Source organism: Ranitomeya variabilis, chromosome 5 (assembly GCF_051348905.1).
Source record: "Ranitomeya variabilis isolate aRanVar5 chromosome 5, aRanVar5.hap1, whole genome shotgun sequence".
In the NCBI taxonomy this organism is placed as follows: domain Eukaryota; kingdom Metazoa; phylum Chordata; class Amphibia; order Anura; family Dendrobatidae; genus Ranitomeya; species Ranitomeya variabilis.
This window is the reverse complement of record NC_135236.1, coordinates 236,061,745-236,084,431: the sequence shown is the minus strand read 5'-3', so window position 1 is coordinate 236,084,431 and position 22,687 is coordinate 236,061,745. Positions and strand designations below refer to the sequence as shown.

General features: G+C 41.1%; 1 protein-coding gene across 5 annotated transcripts in view; it reads right to left on the bottom strand.

Annotated features, from left to right (window-relative positions):
• Positions 1-22,687, bottom strand: part of OTUD7A (OTU deubiquitinase 7A) — a 314,106-nt gene that overhangs the window by 136,290 nt on the left and 155,129 nt on the right. The window lies entirely within an intron of this gene.

Sequence of the window (22,687 nt, the reverse complement as noted above, 5' to 3'; positions counted from 1 at the left end):
AATATTAGATTTATTTAATAATGAATGTGAAAGTGATAGTATTAGAAAATAAAAGTCAAAAAGGGTAAAACACAAATTAAACATATATGCAAAGTACGGTAGTTTAAATGGATGAGGCTGTCGCACAGTTATGTTAGCGCAAAGAATGTGCCTCCACTTGCTTTTCTGTGTTTCTGGTTTAAGCTTTTGTATTGAGAGACATACATTAAAGGGAACCTCTCATGTCCAGTGGGCGGTCCTACCCAGTGACTGACCGTCTTCCCTGTATAACACTGCATACCGGGAAAGCTGTCAGTCACTGCATAGGACCGCCCACTGGACTCATGCGTTCAAAAACTAAGGATTCCAATGAATAAAAAAGAAAACTTTCATAGTTTTATAGACGTAAGTCCATAGAGTTCAATCTACAGACTAACATGTTTCAATAAAACATTTCCCACAAAACTGAATAGCAATCTCATCAAATCCTCCTGCTCTATAACTTTCTGCCTGCAAATCAGATACTACTTTCAACATGACAGGTTCCATTTAAGGTAAATAGCTTGTGACATGTCCATTTAGTAAATTCTTCATCATGTAGAAATTCTATAGAAGCTTTTTCTTATTTGTGCTGCTCCTCTCTGTTATTCCACCTGGAAATTCTGAATAAAAAAAATAAATAAAAAAAATCACAGTAACAGTTAAGGGTGTGTTCCTGTCCAATCAGGACTGAGCATGCCAGACTGAAGGGCAGAAAGGGTAACACTCAGTTGTCCATGCTATTAGAAATAGTCAGGGGGAATATCAGATGAACAACACAGCACAAAATTCAAAGAAGAGATGCTCCAAAATTAAGAAATACATATTACTTTGAAAACAGATATACAAAAGAGGAAACAAGCAAGAAATCAATATTTCCTACTATTATGTCCACAGCTACTAAGCTGCTGTGTGTCTCCATGGTTACAGACTACAAAGCCAAAGTGTAGTCAGATCCCGTCATCATGAGCTTGCTCATCTTGCTATCCCAATATCTGGCAACGGTCACATTCTTTACCTCTAGTCTTAAGCATATTTTTAGGTTCAGATACTAGATAGTACGATTGTCATCAGCAATGGTAACAAAATCGTGGAGGACCACGGGACTGGCAGTGTTGGGTCACCGAGTACCACGTCAGCAGACATCAGTTCTGTTCCAGTTTACATTTCCTTCTCTATGTGACAATAATTCAAAAGAAAGCTACATTTTTAGATTTTTAGGAAACACATGGTGTGCAATTGTTACTTTTTTCATAGTTGCCAATGTCACACTGTGCCCCAAAAATTGGGCAATCTATGGCAAAATGTATACGCAAGAAAACAGAGCATGATGCATCATTTGCATTTTTTAAGTCACTTTTTTTTGTCATGTGGTATTCGTTGATGTTTTTGTGCCAAATTCTTCATAATTTTTCATAACAGCACACGTGGTTCATGAATTTTGCACAAATTAAAAAAATGCTCTTTACATTTGTCTTTAACCTTTTTTTTGTTACTTTTTAGGGCAAAAAGAGTCACAGGTTCCATTAAAATATTCACTTCAAGAGGGAAACTGGAATGTATTTGTGCAAAAATTTAGCAGCTTCTTAACAATTCACAAATAATGAATCAGCCATAAACAACTGGAAACTACAAACTGTGCTCACAAAAATGAAATAAAAAAAAACAAACAAATACAGATGAACTTATATAAATTAGACTTTAAAAAGGTGCAAAATGATAGAAGAATGAGGCACAAATAAACAAACAGGCAAAATACTTCAGGAACTAGATAAAAAAAAGATGTAAATGCAATAATGAGTCGGGCACACTGTCTGTAGAGTTTATGTAGAAATAAAATTGGGCAGAATTATGTTAATTATTTTGTAAGAGGAGGATTGCATCTTTATGGCAGGGATGCTTTACAGGCAGAATTCATACTTTTTCCCCCACTTTTACCTTTGGTATACCTGTATAATATGTAACATTTCTAAAAAGACCTGAAAGCATCCAAATAGGACTCACACTGTTGATGTGATGGCTGAGAACAGCTTAGCTGTAATGAGTCCCACACTGCACTGCTTTTATAGAAGGTTATACAAAAAAAGATAAAAAAGCCAAGAAAAAGGAGAGATTTTGTCTAAAGAAAGAAGACGGAGATTTGAATGAAATCGACTTGGGAAACAGGAAATTATAGAGGAGTTGGGAAGTCTGAAAAGAAAATGCTAACCAAGATAATAGCATAAAATGGGCTGAGGAAAGAAATAAAAAATATGGCGCTCCACAGCACAATAACTTCTAAGAAGGCCCCTGGCTAGAACCAACCCAATGAATGGGCCACACCGTAGGGGTTTGTGCACTGAGCCGACCCAACACTGTGGGTCAACGTATGGTGTAGGTCCAATGCACCAGGAACCGGCTGCAGCAGCCTCTCGAGAGCGCTTGTGATGTCTGGCCATCCACACAATAATGAACATACAAATACTGAGCCTTGGGCGCTGATGGTTAGAGAAGTCCAGATGGAATACAAAAGGGGATCCAGCGAGATGTGGAGTAAATGACTTATTTTTAAAAAGTTACTCAAAAGTATATACAAAAAAAAAAACATCATAAAGTTAGAGGCAATGCCACATGTGTATTTTTTACATTTCGTCATTTTTTTTGTTGACAGGTTATGAAAGGGCGATATGAACTTTTAAAACTTTTTATTTTTTTTTACTTTTTATAAAGTATTTATTAACTCTCCTAGGGTTTGATGGGCCGGGTTTCAAAGGAGCTCCGTAATGACAAACATGGAGGTGCTAATTCTCTTGGATCTTTCCGCAGCATTCGACACTGTGGATCATCAGCTCCTCCTCACTATGCTCCGCTCCATCGGCATCAAGGACACCATTCGCTCTTGGTTCTCCTCCTATCTCTCTGACCGATCCTTCACTGTATGTTTTGCTGGTTCCTCCTCCTCTCACCTTCCCCTTACTGTTGGGGTTCCTCAAGGATCAGTCCTAGGCCCCCTCCTCTTCTCTTTGTATACTGCCCCTATTGGACAAAATCAGTAGATTTGGTTTCCAGTACCATCTCTATGCTGACGACACCCAATTATACACCTCTTCTCCTGCTTTCACTCCGACCTTCTTAGAAAACACCAGTGATTGTCTTACCGCTGTCTCTAACATCATGTCCTCCCTCTATCTGAAACTGAACCTGTCAAAAACTGAACTCCTCGTGTTCTCTCCCTCTACTAACCTACCTTTGCCTGATATTGCCATCTCCATGTGCGGTTCCACCATTACTCCCAAGCAACATGCCCGCTGCCTTGGGGTCATCCTTGATTCCAAGCTTTCATTCACCCCCCACATCCGATCACTGGCTCGCTCTTCTTATCTGCATCTCAAAAATATTTCTAGAATTCGCCCTTTTCTTACTTTCGACTCTGCAAAAACTGTTACTGTCTCACTTATTCATTCTCGTCTGGACTATTGTAACTCTCTACTAATCGGCCTCCCTCTTACCAAACTCTCCCCGCTCCAATCTGTCCTGAATGCTGCTGCCAGGATCATATTCCTCACCAACCGTTACACCGATGCCTCTACCTTGTGCCAGTCATTACACTGGCTACCCATCCATTCCAGAATCCAGGACAAAACTACTACCCTCATCCACAAAGCACTCCATGGTTCAGCACCACCCTACATCTCCTCTCTGGTCTCAGTCTACCACCCTACCCGTGCCCTCCGCTCCGCTAATGACCTCAGGTTAGCATCCTCAATAATCAGAACCTCCCATTCCCGTCTCCAAGACTTTACACATGCTGCGCCGATTCTTTGGAATGCACTACCTAGGTTAATACGATTAATCCCCAATCCCCACAGTTTTAAGCGCGCCCTAAAAACTCATTTGTTCAGATTGGCCTACCGCCTCAACGCATTAACCTAACTATCCCTGTGTGGCCTAATAAAAAAAAAAAACATAATCAGGTTCCTCGCATCATGTTCTCATACACTTTATGCAGTTAATAGCCCTGTGTCTGTACTGCTACATACTTAGGCTGTTAACTGGTTCATGCAGCTTTACACATGAACACCCAAGCCTTACACTATGGCTGGTCCAAATAACTAAAGCAATTGTTACCATCCACCTCTCGTGTCTCCCCTTTTCCTCATAGTTTGTAAGCTTGCGAGCAGGGCCCTCATTCCTACTGGTATCTGTTTTGAACTGTGATTTCCGTTATGCTGTAATGTCTATTGTCAGTACAAGTCCCCTCTATAATTTGTAAAGCGCTGCGGAATATGTTGGCGCTATATAAATAAAATTATTATTATTATTATTATTAGGTGTTCAACAGATCCCCGGCTTTCACAGCAACCCATCGGCGCCCTATGATGGCATCACGGAGGGACTAATAGGTGCAAAAAATGACTTCTTCCCATGCTGGAATGCTGTTAATCTCACTGTCAGAGATTGACAGCGGCATTTACCAGGTTAACAATCACAGGTGGAGTTCCACTCCATCCGTGGCTGATAAAAGGCAGGCCTTGGCAGTGTGTCCAGATATGGGGGTACACTCACCTGGTAAGCCCCACTCCATACATCCGCTACTGACTTGTGCTGTACATTTGCGACTTATGCCAATAAGGGGTAACTGTATGCTGCTATTCACATGTCCATATTTGTTTCACAGACCAAGTATCCGTGCAAAAAACAGAGAGATGTCCTTTTTTCCAGCAGCACTGATGAAAAGTGCCAATACAAGTGTATGGGTCCATGAAAATCACGCACAGCACATCCGTATGATGTCTGTGTTTGATATTGCAAAGAAAAAAAAACACAGACCGAACACTGATGACACTCGCATCCAAAACGCTGATTGACACCAGTACCATTTTTTCCCACATGTGAAAAACACGCATGTCTCAATTAGGCCTTAGTGGCACCAGATGGCACAAATACTCTTCACATCCTCACCCGCGTCTACACTGCACCATCACATTGTTCACTATACTGAGGTGAGACTTGGAATAAATACATAAGACAGATTTATGGAACTGTCTAAAAGCAAAACTGTCCTTGCTGCACATAGCAATCAGTTAGAGAGCAGCTTTCATATATTAAACAACCTTGGCAAAATGAAAGCAGTTCTGCATACTGTAGAGCCTGAGAGGGCAGGACATGAATTAATAAACAAAGCACACAAAGATGGCGTCATGATTAACAATACAGAGATGTGGTGTTGGGCCTGGTCCAGACTCCCATCGGACTGCTCGGCGCTCTGTAGAATACGGTGCTAGACAACTTCAAAGCATTTTTTTTTTTTATAATGTACCGTATGTGGCGCGGCCTGGTCTATACAGTGGGGGGCTTTTTAAGTATATAATAAATTAGATGTAGGCCCGATGCTATCGCATCGGGAGGGCGGTAATGTCTCGATGTCTTGAGAATCTCTTGCCCCCCCCCCATGTGCTCACCCACCTATCCACTCTCTCTTTTCCCATGTGCTGACTTCTCCTGTCTGTGCTCTCTTTGACCTGTGTACTCCATGTGCTCTCCCCCTTGTCTGCTCTCTTTCTCCAACTGTGCTGTCTTCTTCCCTCATGTGTTCTCTCATTTGAGCAGTCTCCCCCCGTGTGTCCTCTTTCCTATGTGCACTCTCCCCTCTGATAGCATTCAGTTGCTCAGCGATAATGTTTATCAATGTAGGTTGACTTTTTTTTTTTTTTTTTTGAGTCTGAGTTCATTTGCATTAGCGGTAACCAGTATATAAAATAAAAGTTGAGCAAATTTTGGTTGGTCTTCGTTTGTTGGATGTAGTGTGCCTGTTCGATGGTAGATCTGTCCATGTACGCGAAAACAGTATGGACCATATCCAGGTGGTGGTGAAATACTTGCTCCCATGGAGGCAAAAGAGCTGTTGATACTGCGAATATTGTCCTTGTAATTTTTGCTGAATTCACTTTTTCCTGTCATCAACTTTTTAAATTCTTCTGGATACTGGAGTATGGGTAGATGGACTTTCCCCTACTGATAGCACTGAGTAAACTTTCCATCGGAAGGCGTCTCAGCTCCAAAATTCAAGATGGACAACTTTGACATAAATGGTTCATGGGACCGCAGCTGTGTTCGTGAATTGTGTTTTCATAATGAAGTTCATGTCTTTCTTTTTGTATGTGACTAATTTGCCGGTGGATGTTGATTTGTCATAGCTGTTGTAGTCGCTCTTCTCTCTGGCTTTGTGTTTCAACTTGTCGCTGTAGACTGTGTACTTCTGCATCGTTTGACAGTCTTCTTGCTGTGGCCCATGGACAATGTTCCTGAAGTAGCTCGTGTTGAGAAGATTCCTTCTCAGTTAATCTCATACATTTTGCAGTTGTAGACTCTGATGTGCTCTTTCCAATGGGTCATCTTGTGAGCATGGTATGTAGTTGGAGCGCCCCCAGACGCAGGGCCGCGGGGTACTCGGTACCGGGCCTGTCTCGGTCCTGGGGTTGTCACGGTGGCTAGACCCGGTCCGTGACCCTGCTAAGGGGCGTCCAATGAAAGGTGTGATGGTGGTGCGTGGTACAAGGTGCGAGGAATAACGAGGACACAGGGTTGCAGTCTCTTTACCTCTTTACTGAAGGCTTCGGGATCCGCAATCCAGAGCACTGCTAACAGGGCTGGCTGAGATTGGCCGGTCCAAAGGCACATCCAGAGTTCCCTTTGCAGGTGGAAATCAGTGCCTACCTTCTAGTGCCTGTGTGTTGTAGTACTTCCCTGCTGAGCACCACGGGATAGTCCTCACAACTGTTGTGTCTGTTTCTGATGTTCTTTCTCTCTCCGTCCCCCAGATGATATGGCTAGGACGCACCCGTATGACGGGGTAGGCCTGGAGTTATTTTATAGGGACCCTAGAGACGCCCCTCTCCCACAATTGCCTCCGTTGTCTGCTTAGGTGATTTAGGTGAGACAGCCAACCTATAATTAACTGTCCTGCCGCTGTTTGAAGTAATGCTTGGAGCCCAATACTTCCTTGGCGTTCCGGCCACCGGCTACGCGCCTCAGTAGGATGTTGCCACGATCTTAGGGCACGACTCCTACTGGTTCTATTCTCCTTTGTGCTGTGATCTCGTTTCTCACTTCTCCACAATAAACCTCGCTTCGTGTCCTTCCTTAAGATGCCACCGCAACGGGTGCAGGCGTGGCTCCGTAACGATCTGTCCTTTTTGTTAGGCCACTCTCAGGATCCCACCCCTGACAGAGACCCCCCTGAATCTTCCCAGGAACTCCCTCTCTCACAGGATGTTGCCTAGGCAAAACCCAGTCAGCTTCTGTCTAACTTCCTATCCAGTCCCCAGTTTTACCAGATTGTGAGGAGTGGCCTAATACATAGAACCATTTGCTCCCCCTGGTGGCCAGAGTGTGAAGTGTAATGTGTGACTGTGATACCTGGTTAGGTGAACTCCTTTAGTGCCATCAGACGTACCATCACTCCCCTTAGTGGCGGAGCGTCAGTACTGCAACGACCAGGACTCTAGGGCGCTGCATATTGCTGTTAAGACTGCAGATTTCTGTTTGTGGCGCTGTTGCATACTGGCATCATGTGATAATCTAATGACTTTTGCATCAGGGGACTCATGTGCTTGACGCCTATGCTTATATGCATTGTTTTTGTCCCAGCAATGCTATTGCTTTTCAAAAGTCTCATTTGCCCGTTGCTGTCTTCAACGTTGAGCCTTTGCTGCTTTCCATTCATTGTCATTGGCGGCATACTTTTTAAGGGGAGCCATGTTGGTGTTGATATTTGCTTTTTAAAGGGGGTTTTTCCATGAATGAAAGTTCATTTTAAAAATGGTCTGTATCTGACCGTGTACAGAACATACCACATTTGTTTTATACATTCATGTGAACTTGGCTTAAATCTGACGAAACATACTGTTAGGGCTAGCGGAACGCACCGAGTAAATATAGAGGTTTTATTATAATTGATGCGTTCGCAGCCCGAGGTCCACCGTGCAGGAGAACCTGCTGCTAGCAAACGGCGGAACTATATGGCGCTATGAGCTAACCCTGTTACTTCACAGAGTAGCCAAAACTCAAAGCACTGTGCCCTGTTTGACTTCACAGTGGCACAGGCTAACTACCCAACTGAGAGCAGTCAGTGGTCATGCATGCACACAAACTCCTCGCCGGAGGTGCCAGCATTCTAGGGGCTTATTTCAGCCAGGTCCCTGAATACATTCACACAAAATCTCCTCGCCAGAGGTGCCAGCATTCTAGGGGCTTATTTCAGCCGTGTCCCTGAACACAAACTCACATGACCACACTGGCGCAAAGTACATAACATAGAACAATACTAGAGCATGGCCGTGCAGCCATGCGAGCCTTAAATAGTTGCAGCACGTACAGGACCTTCCTAGAAGGACCAACTAGAGGCTGCCACAGAGCATGAGCACCTTACAGGACCTTCCTGAAGGACCAATGGCCTTAGCTGCAGTATCTGATCATGTGACCCTCGATCTCCACTGAAAGATCTTACTCTGGGCATGCTCAGAACAAGAAAAGCAGGACTTAGTCCCAGAAGCATCTGCTCGCCGCTGCCCAGCACGGACTTCAATGGCAGAAGCAGGAAAAGCAGCAGTAGCTCTTTGTACAGAGTCAGACTGAGCGAGACGCTGGGACCGACGTCTCTGCTGAGCAGGCTCCACTGCGGCAGGAGGAGAATGGGAGACTGCAGCAGAGATGGCCCGAGATTCACCCTGTGCAGAGGCGGGAACTCGTCCCCTAACACATACTAAGCATATCAGGAAGTGGAAGTTGACAATTTCATTAAAATTTAAAAAGAGTATAGAAATTTTGCAATCACTGAAAAGATAGAAGCTTGGCGATGAGTGATGGCTGGAACAACTGAGAAATATAATTTTTCAAAATGGCCTCTTGTTAACCCAATGAAATAATTATGTGCTACCGTTTCTTCTCCCCACAGACTGGAAGCCCTCCCCTGATGCAGAGTATAAGGGGAGGTCTCATGGGAACACAGACCCTTACAGTTTTTTGGTCTATTTCTTATTTTTAAGATCATTAGCTGTTTTTTCTACTTAGATGGCTTTTGAGATGTATGATAGGGTCAAAAGGACAATATCTAAAGCTGTGGTAACATGAGCTGGTTATTTCTGGTTCTTATTGGTGCTCTTTTTTATGCCTTTTCATTGGTCAGCTATACTAAAAAACGGGAAAATTTTTGTCTACAAATATGCAGTTTTTTTCTCAGCTTTCCTCAGATCGTTTTATGAAGACAGAAGATCCCGATTGCCCTCCCTATTTCATGTTATGTTCCTTTCCTTGTCGTGGTTGTTCATTTGAGGGTAAAATCGCCCAACTATTGGGTGGATGGTTTCAGTTATTTATTGGTATTATTTAATTAATTTATTAAATTCTTGGTATTAATTTATTTATTGAAATACAGTTATTTATTGGTAATATTCAATTAATTTATTTCATGTCACCCTGAATAAACACCACGGCCATTGATTTCCAATTTGAGGTTTCGCGTCTTTATTTTAATTAATAATGGGTTTTGTGTTACCATGTTCCTGCATGCGTTAGAAAAGGCCTTGATATCTCTGTCTCATGTGGAGTCTGCATTTTTATTTTCAGGGCAAGTTTATAGGTTCTATGCTACACCAATGGGACTGGTCATATCGTGATAGACTAGTTCTTACAATATTGTCTCATACGCCCATACATACGATACTGTGAATACAAACATGTTCGAATCCCAAAACAACAACTAGAACAACATAATCATCTAAGAATACATAGACTTTTGTCAGGAAAGACTTTTGAGATACAAAAAGCTGAATAGAGAAACTAACAATACAATATGCGATTCATCCATAATCAGAGAACAGAGAATTATTTATCAATGAAATCCCACAGAAAGGGAGGAAATCAAAAGCGAAGCTAGCTGCCAAGAAGCTGGTAAGTGTTGCTTTGAAAAAGGACATCTTAAACATGAAATGATCTAAAAGGAGTCTTAGGAAGTGTGATTTCCTTCCCTAAATAGTTGGTCTCTGTTAGAAAGGAGATACACAGTGTGCCAATGGTTACTGCTTACCGTGGGCTGCCTGTACCATGCTGCTTCGGCTCAGAAGAGCAACAAACCCTGCTCTGTGTGACAATGACTCATTGGCGACTCAGAGAAGCTGAAGGGATCTCAGATATAGCTTCGAATATGCAAATACACACTTGTTTTTTACCATTACTCGGAAATTGCACTTCTTGCCAGGCCTATTTAACATAGCAGTTATGCTTCATTTTTGCCAATGGGGTTTGATAGAAAAGAAAGTTCTCAATGTTTTCAGGATTTAGATGTATTTTGAAATTAGTCACTTAACGTCATTATTATCGAACGTTTCCGACAGACACTAAAATTCATTGACAGCTCACAAAAAAAGTAAGTGAGAAGTTACAAGAAATCACTATCTGATCAGTGACGTTACACCATCTTATTGTGCATTTACCGAAATATGAGTGATGCTGGTGGCAGGAGCTATATCACGCCCACTGGGGTATCTACAGAATAGGGCTTACCACAAATCTGCTTGAAGCAATTAGTAGAGGAACATTTTGGAAACTTCGTAAAGTCCTTTAGTCTTTATGAAATTAATTTAACAAACAGAGAATTCCATTCCTGTAAAATGTTTTCTGAGCTTTACAGATATTCTGACCATCACAACCATTTTATTTTACTAATGCCTACACTCACTGTACAGCCTTATCTAAGGTCTTCAGCTGGTAAACCATTAGCACCATGTGATCAGGTCTGGGCACCAAAGGGCAGACAGAAGTAGCGTCATTTTGTCAAGCTCCTTAAGTGCCGCAGTCACTATTTTCTGCAGCATCTAGGAGGTTTCTCCAATCCTTTCCATTACAAGAGATGTTTAATTGCTGTGACCGAAAAGGAGAATGGCTAAATTAACGATCTGAGTCAGACTGGCAAGTCATTCATCACATCACAGACAAAAAAAAACAGGTGAAGCTTTCTGCCAGTGTTGAAACCAGTGCTGCGGAGTTGGAGTCCATTTTGGTTGGGTCAGAGTCGATATAAAATGGAACGACTGACTTCTATAATATATAATAAATTGGATGCAGTAGTACAATGCAGGATGTGCTGAACATTTTTCCATAAGAATTTGGGAGAGTTATGAAATGTGCTATAAATGTCTGTTCTGTTCCTGGTCTAAGGATCTAGGATTTTAGTTGAGGTGAATCTATGCCGCACTTTACGTAACTGCTCAGTAGAGAGGCTGTAGAGTCGGTGTCGTGCAGCCTGAGTCAGGGAAATTAACTGAGGTTTCTCTAACAGACTCCACAGCCCTGGTTGAAATTAGAGAAGACACTCCATTTCCAGAACGACAAGAAGGGGGCTGATTTCGAGCTTTTGGTGCTTTTCAGAATAAAATAAATTGCAAAGCTTTATTAATTTAGCTTTGCTAAACAAGTCATGTATTTTTAGGTTGCTGGACTTCACCCCCCCCCCCCTTTAACACATAATATATCCAGACTGGTTTCTAAGGATAGGATATGTGCTTAGACTACTAAAGTAGGCAGAGTTCTCCAGTACACCTGGCACATTTGGCATGCATCCTACAAAACCTGAAGTATAACATTCATCATTTAAGTGATAATGATACTCAACTGTCCTAGTCATTAGTATCTACCACAGACTGTGGCAGGAACTAATACAGACAGAATGGGGTCTGCGTGCAAGAACAGCATAAGGGCTCTTTGCAATGGAACAGCTAACCAATAATGCACCCCTTTACGTTTTTTTGACAGAAGATGCTTGCTACTTTTGAGGAAGAATCGGGTTCCTGTGCAGTTTGTACCAAAAGTATGTACACCCTTTGCGGATTTCAACCAATTTTTTTTCTACTCATTTGTAATTTCCTGACAAGCAGTGAATGGAGCAGTGCCCTGTCAAAGTTAACATTAAATGAGTTGTTCTATTTGAAACTTTTATTTCACATTGACATGATCTACCATAAATGTCTGTTAGATGCAAGTCCCCTTTGTGCGCTGTCAGGAATAGAGGTGGACGCCCATGCTTGGTTCCCTCCATTCATTTTTAAGTACGCTCTGTAAATGGAAAAAGCGCTAAATATCAGAGATTCTAACAGGTGGAAAAAACAAAAGGAGTAGGAGAAACAAAACTACAATTCTAAACAGAACTTGACAATCACCAGACATGGTGACTTATCCAAAGCGACTTGTAGCTGTAATTGCCAAAAAAGGAGGCTCTACAAAGTACTGACTTTAGGGAGGTGAATAGTTATGCACACTGAAGTTTTCAGTTATTTTGTCCTATTTGTGGTTTGCTTTACAATACATAAAAAGAAAACCAAATGTTCAGACTTGTAGGCATGTTCTTTACATGAACTGATGTAGACCCTCAAAAAAACAAAATAATGAAATTCAGGTTGTGAGGTAGCAAAACACAAAAACTGCCAAGGGGTCTGAATACTTTCCTAAGCCACTGTATTTCTTTTTCTAAATATCAAAAACATTAAGTGAAAATGCTCATAAGATGGAATGTCTTGAAGCATTTTACTTTTGAAATAAGTTGGGATGGAGATTTTAAAGGGGTTGTCCCAAGAACAAAAGTTAATTTTAATCACTATATTTTGGAATAATAATAACTTCCACAATTGGATGTGATTAAATAAAATGTTCCTGTGCCGAGATAATCTTATAAATGTATCCCTGCTGTGTACTGTGTAATGGCTGTGTCTGACCGTTCAGGGACATGGTCTGATCATACCACAACGCTTTCCAATTCCTTTTGTGAGGTAAAACATTTCACTACCTGTTTTTAAACAATGTTTTCCTTCAAAGAAAGATTCAGCTGTGATCCCGTGTTGTAATGGCTGTATACTCTATTTTGCTTCCCCCCAGGACAGTAGCTGTGGTATGATCCATTACACCATACACAGCAGGAGCACATTTATAAGATTATCTCAGCACACGAACATTTTATTTAAAACACATTCAATTGTGGAAATTATTATTATTCCGAGATCAATTAATTCAAATTAAGTTTTGTTCATGGGAAACACCCTTTAACCCCCAGGCCATTTTCCTTTTTTGACTTTTCGTTTTTTGCTCTCCTTCTTCCTAGAGCCATAACTTTTTTTTTTCGGTCAAAATCGCCATCTGAGGGCTTGTTTTTTGCAATACAAGTTGTACTTTTGAACAACACCATTGATTTTAACATATCGTTTACTGGAAAACGGGAAAAAAATTCCAAGTGAGGTGAAATTGCAAAAAAAGTGAATTTCCACAGTTGTTTTTCGTTTTGTTTTTACCATGCACTAAATGCTAAACTGACCTGCCATTATGATTCTCCAGGCCATTACAAGTTCATAGACAGACAGGTCTAGTTGCTTTTTTTTTTTATTTGGTGAAAAAAAAATCCAAACTTTGGGAAAAAAAATTGAGCCATTTTCTGAGACCTGTAGCGTCTCCATTTTTCGTGATCTGGGGTTGGGTGAGGGCTTATTCTTTTTACGCGCCAAGCTAACATTATTGATATAATTTTGGTGTAGATACGATCTTTTGATAGCCCATTATTGCATTTTATTGCAATGTAGTGGCGACCAAAAAAATGTAATTCGGGCGTTTTGACTTTTTAACGATCAGGTTAATGCTATTTTTATATTGATAGATCAGGTGGTGATGCCAAACATGTGTATGTTTGATTCTTGTTTTCTTTATTGTTTTATTTTTAATGGGGCGAAAGGGGGGTGATTTGAACTTTTTTTTTTTTATATATATATATATATATATATATATATATATATATATATATATATATATATATATATATATATATATATATATATATATATATATATATATATATATATATATATATATATATTTTTTTTTTTTTTAAAGTTTTTTTTTTACCTTTTGCATTCTTCAATAGTCTCTATGGGAGACTAGAAGCTGCAGGCAGTTGTCCGATTGGCTCTGCTACATACAGGAGAAATGCTCACTTGATATGAGCACTGACCACCAGACGGCGCCTATAGCAATCTGGCTATGACAACCATAGAGGTCTGCTGGAGAGCTCTGGTTGTCATGCCAACCCATTGGTGACCTGTGATGACATGACGGGGTCACCGATGGGTGGGATTTCCAAAGCGCTTCCCGGAAGCTCGAGTTAAATGCTGTTGTCAGAGATTGACAGCGGCATTTAAAGGGCTAATAGCCGAAGGTGGATCGCGATTCAACCTGCATCTGTTAGAGGCACATGTCAGCTGTTCAAAACAGGTGATGTGTGCCAGAGCCCACATCAAAGGGAGGGAGCCAGACATGGGTGTATTATTAAGCCCAACATCGGAAAGGGGTTAAGTCTTAAGCAACAATCTTTTCTTACTGGTGTGATTTGAGGACATGCTGTCACGACTCTGTTGCTGGGTGTCCCTGGACCCGGGGCTTCTTCCCTGTCTCTAAAGCTAGAGGCGCCCTAGCTTGCCCTATTCCCCGGATTACTTCTGATGGTGAAGTTGCCGGGGCAATGTACCTTGCCTTAGCTCTTGAATCCGCCCTCAGTCTGAACCCTTCCCCCACCCAGTGGAGAGGGTAGTAGTAGTGTACCGTAATACACCAACCAGACTAACAAGGTAATATGAACAGGGGTAACAAAAGATATCAAATATACTCACACATATAACAGAGCAATGCATCGGAGAGTGGAGACTGAGGTAACACAAAAGTAGGAGAAGAAATGGAATTATCACACACTCAAAACCTAGCAACAGTCACAGATAACTCCACCAAATGCCTTCTCTTATAAAAAAAAAAAAACCAATCTCCAGCCATGCAGCTTAAAGGGAACCTGTCACCCCCCCCCCCCAGGCGTATGAAACTAAAAGAGCCACCATGTGCAGCAGTAATGCTGCATTCTGACAAGGTGGCTCTTTTAGTTCTGGGTGCTGTAACTGCAGAAATAATCCGTTTTATAATTTGTCTGAAATACCTGGTGCTCAGTCAAGTAAGCTGGCGTTTCCCCCCTGCTTCAGACAGCACACAGCTGTCACTCACATCTTCTTGGCGCCAGCTCCTCCTCGCCGCTGTTTTCAAAATAGTCGGCGCCTGCACTCTTTTCCCCTGTCTGGTGCAGGCGCAGTGAGCGCTGCCCGTCTTTCCTCATATGCAGCCCAGCTGACTGCGCCAGCGCGGCCGCCCTGCCTGTGAATCCCAGCCCCGCAGTGTGAATAAATCATAAGTCACTGCGACTTATTCTGTCACGGACCGCCCCCGACACATTAACCCCCGGCACACTGCGATCAAACATGATCGCAGTGTTCCGGCGGCACAGGGAAGCATCGCGCAGGGAGGGGGCTCCCTGCGTGCTTCCCTGAGACGATCGGTACAAGGCGATGTGCTCACCTTGTACCGAGCGTCTCCTCCCTGCAAGCCCCAGATCCAAAATGGCCGCGGGGCTGCATCCGGGTCCTGCAGGGAGGTGGCTTCACAGCGCCTGCTCAGAACAGGTGCCGCGAAGCCTCCCTGCTGTGCTGTGTGATCGCCGATCTGACACAGTGCACAGCAAAGTGTCAGATCGGCGATCTGTCACTTTACTGTGATGTCCCCCCCTGGGGCAAAGTAAAAATGTAAAAAAAAAAAAATTACATGTGTAACAAAAAAAAAAAAAAATTCCTAAATAAATAAAAAAATATATATATTGTTCCAATAAATACATTCCTTTAGCTAAATAAAAAAACAATAAAAGTACACATTTAGTATCGCCGCGTCCGTAACGACCCGACCTATAAAACTGTCCAACTAGTTAACCCCTTCAGTGAACACCGTAAAAATTTTTTTAAAAAACGAGGCAAAAAACAACGCTTTATTATCATACCGCCGAACAAAAAGTGGAATAACATGAGATCAAAAAGACGGATTATAAATAACCATGGTACCGCTGAAAACGTCATCTTGTCCCGCAAAAAACTAGCCGCCATACAGGGTCATCAAAGAAAAAATAAAAAAGTTATAGTCCTCAGAATAAAGCGATGCAAAAATAATTATTTTTGCTATAAAATAGTTTTTATCGTATAAAAGCGCCAAAACATAAAAAAATGGTATAAATGAGGTATCGCTGTAATCGTACTGACCCGAAGAATAAAACTGCTTTATCCATTTTACCAAACGCAGAACGGTATAAGCGCCCCCCCCAAAAGAAATTCATGAATTGCTTGTTTTTGGTCATTCTGCCTCACAAAAATCGGAATAAAAAGCGATCAAAAAATGTCACGTGCCCAAAAATGTTACCAATAAAAACGTCAACTCTTCCCGCAAATAAACAAGACCTCACATGAGACTGTGGACCAAAATATGGAAAAATTATAGCACTCAAAATGTGGTAACGCAAAAAACATTTTTTGCAATAAAAAGCGTCTTTTAGTGTGTGACGGCTACCAATCAAACATCCGCTAGAAAACCCGCTATAAATAGTAAATCAACCCCCCCCCCTTCATCACCCCCTTAGTTACGAAAAATTAAAAAATTAAAAAAATGTATTTATTTCCATTTTCCCATTAGGGTTAGGGCTAGGGTTAGGGCTAGGGCTAGGTTACAGTTGGGATTAGGGTTAGGGGTGTGTCAGGGTTAGGGGTGTGGTTAGGGTTACAGTTGAGATTAGGGTTAGGGTTGTGTTTGGATTAGGGTTTCAGTTATAATTGGGGGGTTTCCACTGTTTAGGCACATCAGGGGCTCTCCAAATGCGACATTGCGTCTGATCTCAATTGCAGCCAATTCTGCGTTGAAAAAGTAAAACAGTGCTCCTTCCCTTCCGAGCTCTCCCGTGCGCACAAACAGGGGTTTACCCCAACATATGGGGTATCAGCGTACTCAGGACACATTGGACATCAACTTTTGGGGTCCAATTTCTCCTTTTTACTCTTGGGAAAATACAAAACTGGGGGCAAAAAAATAATTTTTGTGTAAAAAAAATATTTTTTATTTTCACGGCTCTGCGTTATAAACTGTAGTGAAACACTTGGGGGTTCAAAGTTCTCACAACACATCTAGATAAGTTACTTGGAGGGTCTAGTTTCCAATATGGGGTCACTTGTGGGGGGTTTCTATGGTGTAGGTACTTTAGGGGCTCTGCAAATGCAACGTGACGCCTGCAGACCAATCCATCTAAGTCTGCATTCCAAATGGCGCTCCTTCCCTTCCGAGCTCTGCCATGCGCCCAAACGGTGGTTCCCTCCCACATATTGGGTATCAGCGTACTCAGGACAAATTAGACAACAACTTTGGGGTCCAATTTCTACTTTTACTCTTGGGAAAATACAAAACTGGGGGCTAAAAAATAATTTTTGTGTAAAAAAAAAATAAATTTATTTTCACGGGTCTGCGAAAAAAAAAATTGGGGGCGAAAAAAATCATTTTTGTTAAAAAATGATTTTTTATTTTTACGGCTCTGCATTATAAACTTCTGTGAAGCACTTGGTGGGTCAAAGTGCTCACCACACATCTAGATAAGTTTCTTGGGGGTTCTACTTTCCAAAATGGTGTCACTTGTTGGGGGTTTCAATGTTTACGCACATCAGGGGCTCTGCAAACACAACATGGCGTCCCATCTCAATTCCAGTTAATTTTGCATTGAAAAGTCAAATGGCGCTCCTTCGCTTCCGAGCTCTGCCATGCGCCCAAACAGTGGTTTACCCCCACATATGGGGTATCGGCGTACTGAGGACAAATTGTACAACAACTTTTGGGGTCCATTTTCTCCTGTTACCCTTTGTAAAATAGAACAAATTGGAGCTGAAGTAAATTTTTTGTGTAAAAAAGTTAAATGTTCATTTTTTTTTAAACATTCCAAAAATTCCTGTGAAACACCTCAAGGGTTAATAAACTTCTTGAATGTGGTTTTGAGTACCTTGAGGGGTTCAGTTTTTAGAATGGTGTCACACTTGAGTATTTTCCATCATATAGACCCCTCAAAATGACTTCAAATGAGATGTGGTCCCTAAAAAAAAATGGTGTTGTAAAAATGAGAAATTGCTGGTCAACTTTTAACCCTTATAACTCCCTAACAAAAAAAAAAATTTGGTTCCAAAATTGTGCGGATGTAAAGTAGACATGTGGGAAATGTTACTTATTAAGTATTTTGTGTGACATATCTCTGTGATTTAATTGTATAAAAATTCAAAGTTGGAAAATTGCGAAATTTTCAAAATTTTCACCAAATTTCCGGTTTTTTTTCACAAATAAACGCAGGTAATATCAAAGAAATGTTACCACTATAATAAAGTACAATATGTCATGAGAAAACAATGTCAGAATCACCGGGATCCGTTGAAGAGTTCCAGAGTTATAACCTCATAAAGGGACAGTGGTCAGAATTGTAAAAATTGGCCTGGTCATTAACATGCAAACCACCCTTGGGGGTAAAGGGGTTAAGGTAGAAATACCACTACAATACAAAGAACAATAACCAGCTACCAAAATGTGACTATATAAATTAGACAACATCTTTCAGAGACCACCTTGTATTGTTAGATATGATTAGCTTTCAAAGTCATTACAAACATAAATGTCTACACGTCATGGCTGACAACTGCTGCATGTCAATTCAGCAATACAACCCTGCAGAAAATGGTAATGAGTTAGGGCCACAGATGGCTATCGGCTGCTTTCTCACCTGGCATGAATGTAGTCCTGAAGATTTCTAACAGCACAGATGTAATATCACATATTAAAATATGTGACAATCACAGTTCTACAGCAATGTTTTAAGCCATGATGAAATTATAACCCTGTAATATTAATTGTAAAGGAAGGGATCGTAGGGGTTTCCTTAGCTATGTCTGGGCTATATTACTTAGTATTGCTTATATGCAGAGAGCAAATTGTACTAAGAAGGGAATATTGATATATTTTTATTGATATTTGTGAATCTTAATAAATTCTCTAAAAGAGCCAAGGTACCAATCCGCTGAGTGCAGTGATTCAATCTAGGAACCTCCAATGATGAGCTGTGCATGGATGTCTACAAGCCTTAATAGTCTTTGGTCAAGGGTATTCTTTAAAAAATAATTTAGTGGAATTTAGCTTGCAAAAAGAATTAACAAAAGTGGCACAACTACATACATTTAGTTCTTACATTGAAAACATCCATTACTGGTTTTGGTAGGGGAAATGGAATATGGTGCACAAAAACTTTTAAATGTGTAAAACAATAAGGCTACGTTCACACGATCCTTTTTTTGGTCCTTTTTTTTTTCAGGTCCTGTTTTGGAAAATCCGCAGTGCAAAACTGCACTGCTGATTTTCCGACTGTTTCTTCTGCGGATTCCTCTGCGGGTTTTCAACAGCACTTTCCTATTGGTGCATGTTGAAAACAGGAGCGGAATCCGCAGCAAGAATTGACATGGTACTTCTTTTTTTCCGCAGAAAATCCACGCGGATTTTACAGCGGAAAAAAGGATAGTGGGCACAGCAGTTGGAGTTTTCCATAGGGTTACATTGTACTGTACCCTGCATGGAAAACGGCTGCGGATCCGCAGTGCAAAATCCGCTGCGGATCCGCAGCAAAAAAAGGATCGTGTGAACGTAGCCTTAAAGGGAATCTGTCAGTTGGATCAACCTTCCTAAGCAGTCTGCATGGGCAAGTACAGTGGCATGTAAAAGTTTGGGCGCCCCTGGTCAAAATTGCTGTTATTGTGAACAATTAAGCAAGTTAAACTTGAAAAAATTTCTAAAACCAGCAGATGACATGGCTCCCTAAACCATCATTGATTGTGGATACGTCATGCTAGACCTTAGAAATCAAGGTCCCAGAGTCTGGAGGAAGAGTGGAGAGGCACACAATCCAAGCTGCTTGAGGTCTAGTGTGAAGTCTCCACAATCAGTGATGGTTTGGGGAGCCATGTCATCTGCTGGTGTAGGTCCACTGTGTTTTATCAAGACCAAAGTCAGCGCAGCCGTCAACCAGGAAATTTTAGAGCACTTCATCCTTCCCTCTGCCGACAAGCTTTTTGGAGATGGAAATTTCATCCTCTAGCAGGACTTGGCACCTGTCCACAATGCTAAAAGTACCAATACCTGGTTTAAAAATAACAGTATCACTGTGCTTGATTGGCCAGCAAACTCGCCTGACCTTAACCCCATAGAGAATCTATGGGATATTGTCAAAAGGAAGATGAGACACCAGACCCAACAATGCAGGTGAGATGAAGTCTGCTATCAAAGCAACCTGGGCTTCCATAACACCCCAGCAGTGCCACAGGCTGATTGCCTCCATGCTACACCGCATTGATGCAGTAATTGATGCAAAAGGAGCCCCGACCAAGCATTGAGTGCATTTACTGAACAAACATTTCAGTAGGCCAAACTATCAGATTTTAAAATATTTTCAAGCTGGTGTTATAAAGTATTCTAATTTACTGAGATAATGACTTTTGGGTTTTCATTTGCTGTAAGCCATAATCATCAACATTAACAGAAATAAACACGTGAAATAGATCACTCTGTTGGTAATGACTCCATATGAGTTTCACTTTTTTTTATTGAAGAACTGAAATAAATGAACTTTTTGATATTCTAATTTTGTGAGAAGCATCTGTAAATGAGAAATGGTTGATCACTTCCCTGACCTATAGAAACATCAGCAGACAAAAGTGGCACTGCACACACAGTACATCTGGATAATGGTGCAGAATGTCTGGATATATATTTCCAGGGAAAGCTTGATAAATTTGCAAATATTGTCTAGCAAATAAAATTCAGGAGGATCACTACTAGTGATGAGTGAATATACTCGTTACTCGAGACTTCCCGAGCATGCTCGGGTGTCCTCAGAGTATGTTTTAGTGCTCGGAGATTTAGTTTTTCTTGCCGCAGCTGGATGATTTACATCTGTTAGCCACCATAAGTACATGTGGGGGTTGCCTGGTTGCTAGGGAATCCCCACATGTACTTATGCTGGCTAACAGATGTAAATCATTCAGCTGAGGTGAGGAAGACAATCTCTGAGCACTAAAAAAATACTGAGGACACCCGAGCGTGCTCTGGAAATCTCGAGTAATGAGTATATTTGCTCATCACTGATCACTACATAAAGTTATAAGAAGAAGAAAATAAGCCTATAATAGGCTTGAACATTATACAGCAATTGGTGCAAAGACACAAAAAATTATTTGTTGCACACTATGCTCTTCAAATGGAACCCGATAGTTGATTTATGCTGACCGATTCACAGACACATGTGTTTAGATCTGAAACGCTGCAGGATTTCAGAGAAAAACATAGTTTAATAGCAGCCGGGGACCAAGCCGCACTGGAGACTAGGCAGGCAGGTTCTCGGGGCTTCTTTTGCCCAGTCACCTGGAGTGACAGGTCTCTCGATATATCTGCATATATGCAGAGACCTTTCAGGAACTGGCAGTGGGTGGGGAGATCTGCCTGTCCGACTAGACTCCCTAGCGCCTTTTTAAGTTCATTTTTTTCTGCAATGCCGCATCGATTCAGAGTCAAACATACCTGGCTGAGATCATACCGGCCGTGTCTGATACATGCTGCCCACCTAAAACGTAACCGCTGTCAGGTTCTCTTTAAAGAATATAACACAAATAAAAAATTTAAAAAAAAAAACATTCTCAATAAAAAATTTTTTTAGAAATCTTAGACATGGATAAATAGATCACTGAATTTTTTGTTGCATTATACAAAAAAAATGTTTACATCTATGGCCAACATAGGACTCAAGGTCTTCTTGAAATTTAGAATGAAATAAAAAACAAAGAAAGCCGTGTACAGCATGAAGAGGATCAGGCCTTTGTAGGTAGGCACAAGGGCCACTTTAAATGACTATGCAACACAAGCATCACAATCATATAAATAGCAGGCATTGTCTTCTGTTTTCCTGCATAGGATTCTTCTAAATTGTACTTGCGAGATAAAGGGATAGAATAATGGATGTGTTTAAAAAAAAAAAGTACAAAACATTTAGGTCTAGAAATAAATAATGTAGAACTTTCATTTTGCAATGACTTCCCAAAGAAATAGGCCCATCAAAAACTTTACTTGCACAAACTACGGTAATTTTTCTTGATCGGCTATAGGGCCTGATAACTTAGTCATGACATCTAGCCTAGTCAATAAAGGGTTATTCACATTTAAGACATTTATGAATAGGTCATATCTGACAAGGCAGTTTGGGTCTTTTTCCCCAGAAGTGGAGTCCGTTGGGAATGGTTGCAGCAAAACGACGCAGGTTTTGCACTGCAGATAGGTAATTTCACTATAGAAAAAAAAGATTGAAAATAGCTTTTGTAGTCTTGTTTGTCCATTTGGGAGGCCTTCAGGCTCACCTACTGCTTTGTTATGTTTGTCCATACCTAGCAACAGATCCCAAATGGCTGTGGATAGAAAAACTGATCATCTAAGATTTGCGTGAACATTGCCAAAATTGCGATGGACATCACTAATAAAATGACAGCAGGACTGCCGCATTCCCGTTGGTAGCAATCCTATTACTTGAGTAGTTTCCCTTCATTGTGCTGTTATGTATACTGGATATTTATTGTGCTCTTCTATTAAAGGATTGAAAAAGAAAAGCTGGAAAGCCCAAACATTCTCATTTAGACACATTAGCTGTTAGCGGACATAGTTGACAAACAGCAGCTCCGTTCATGTC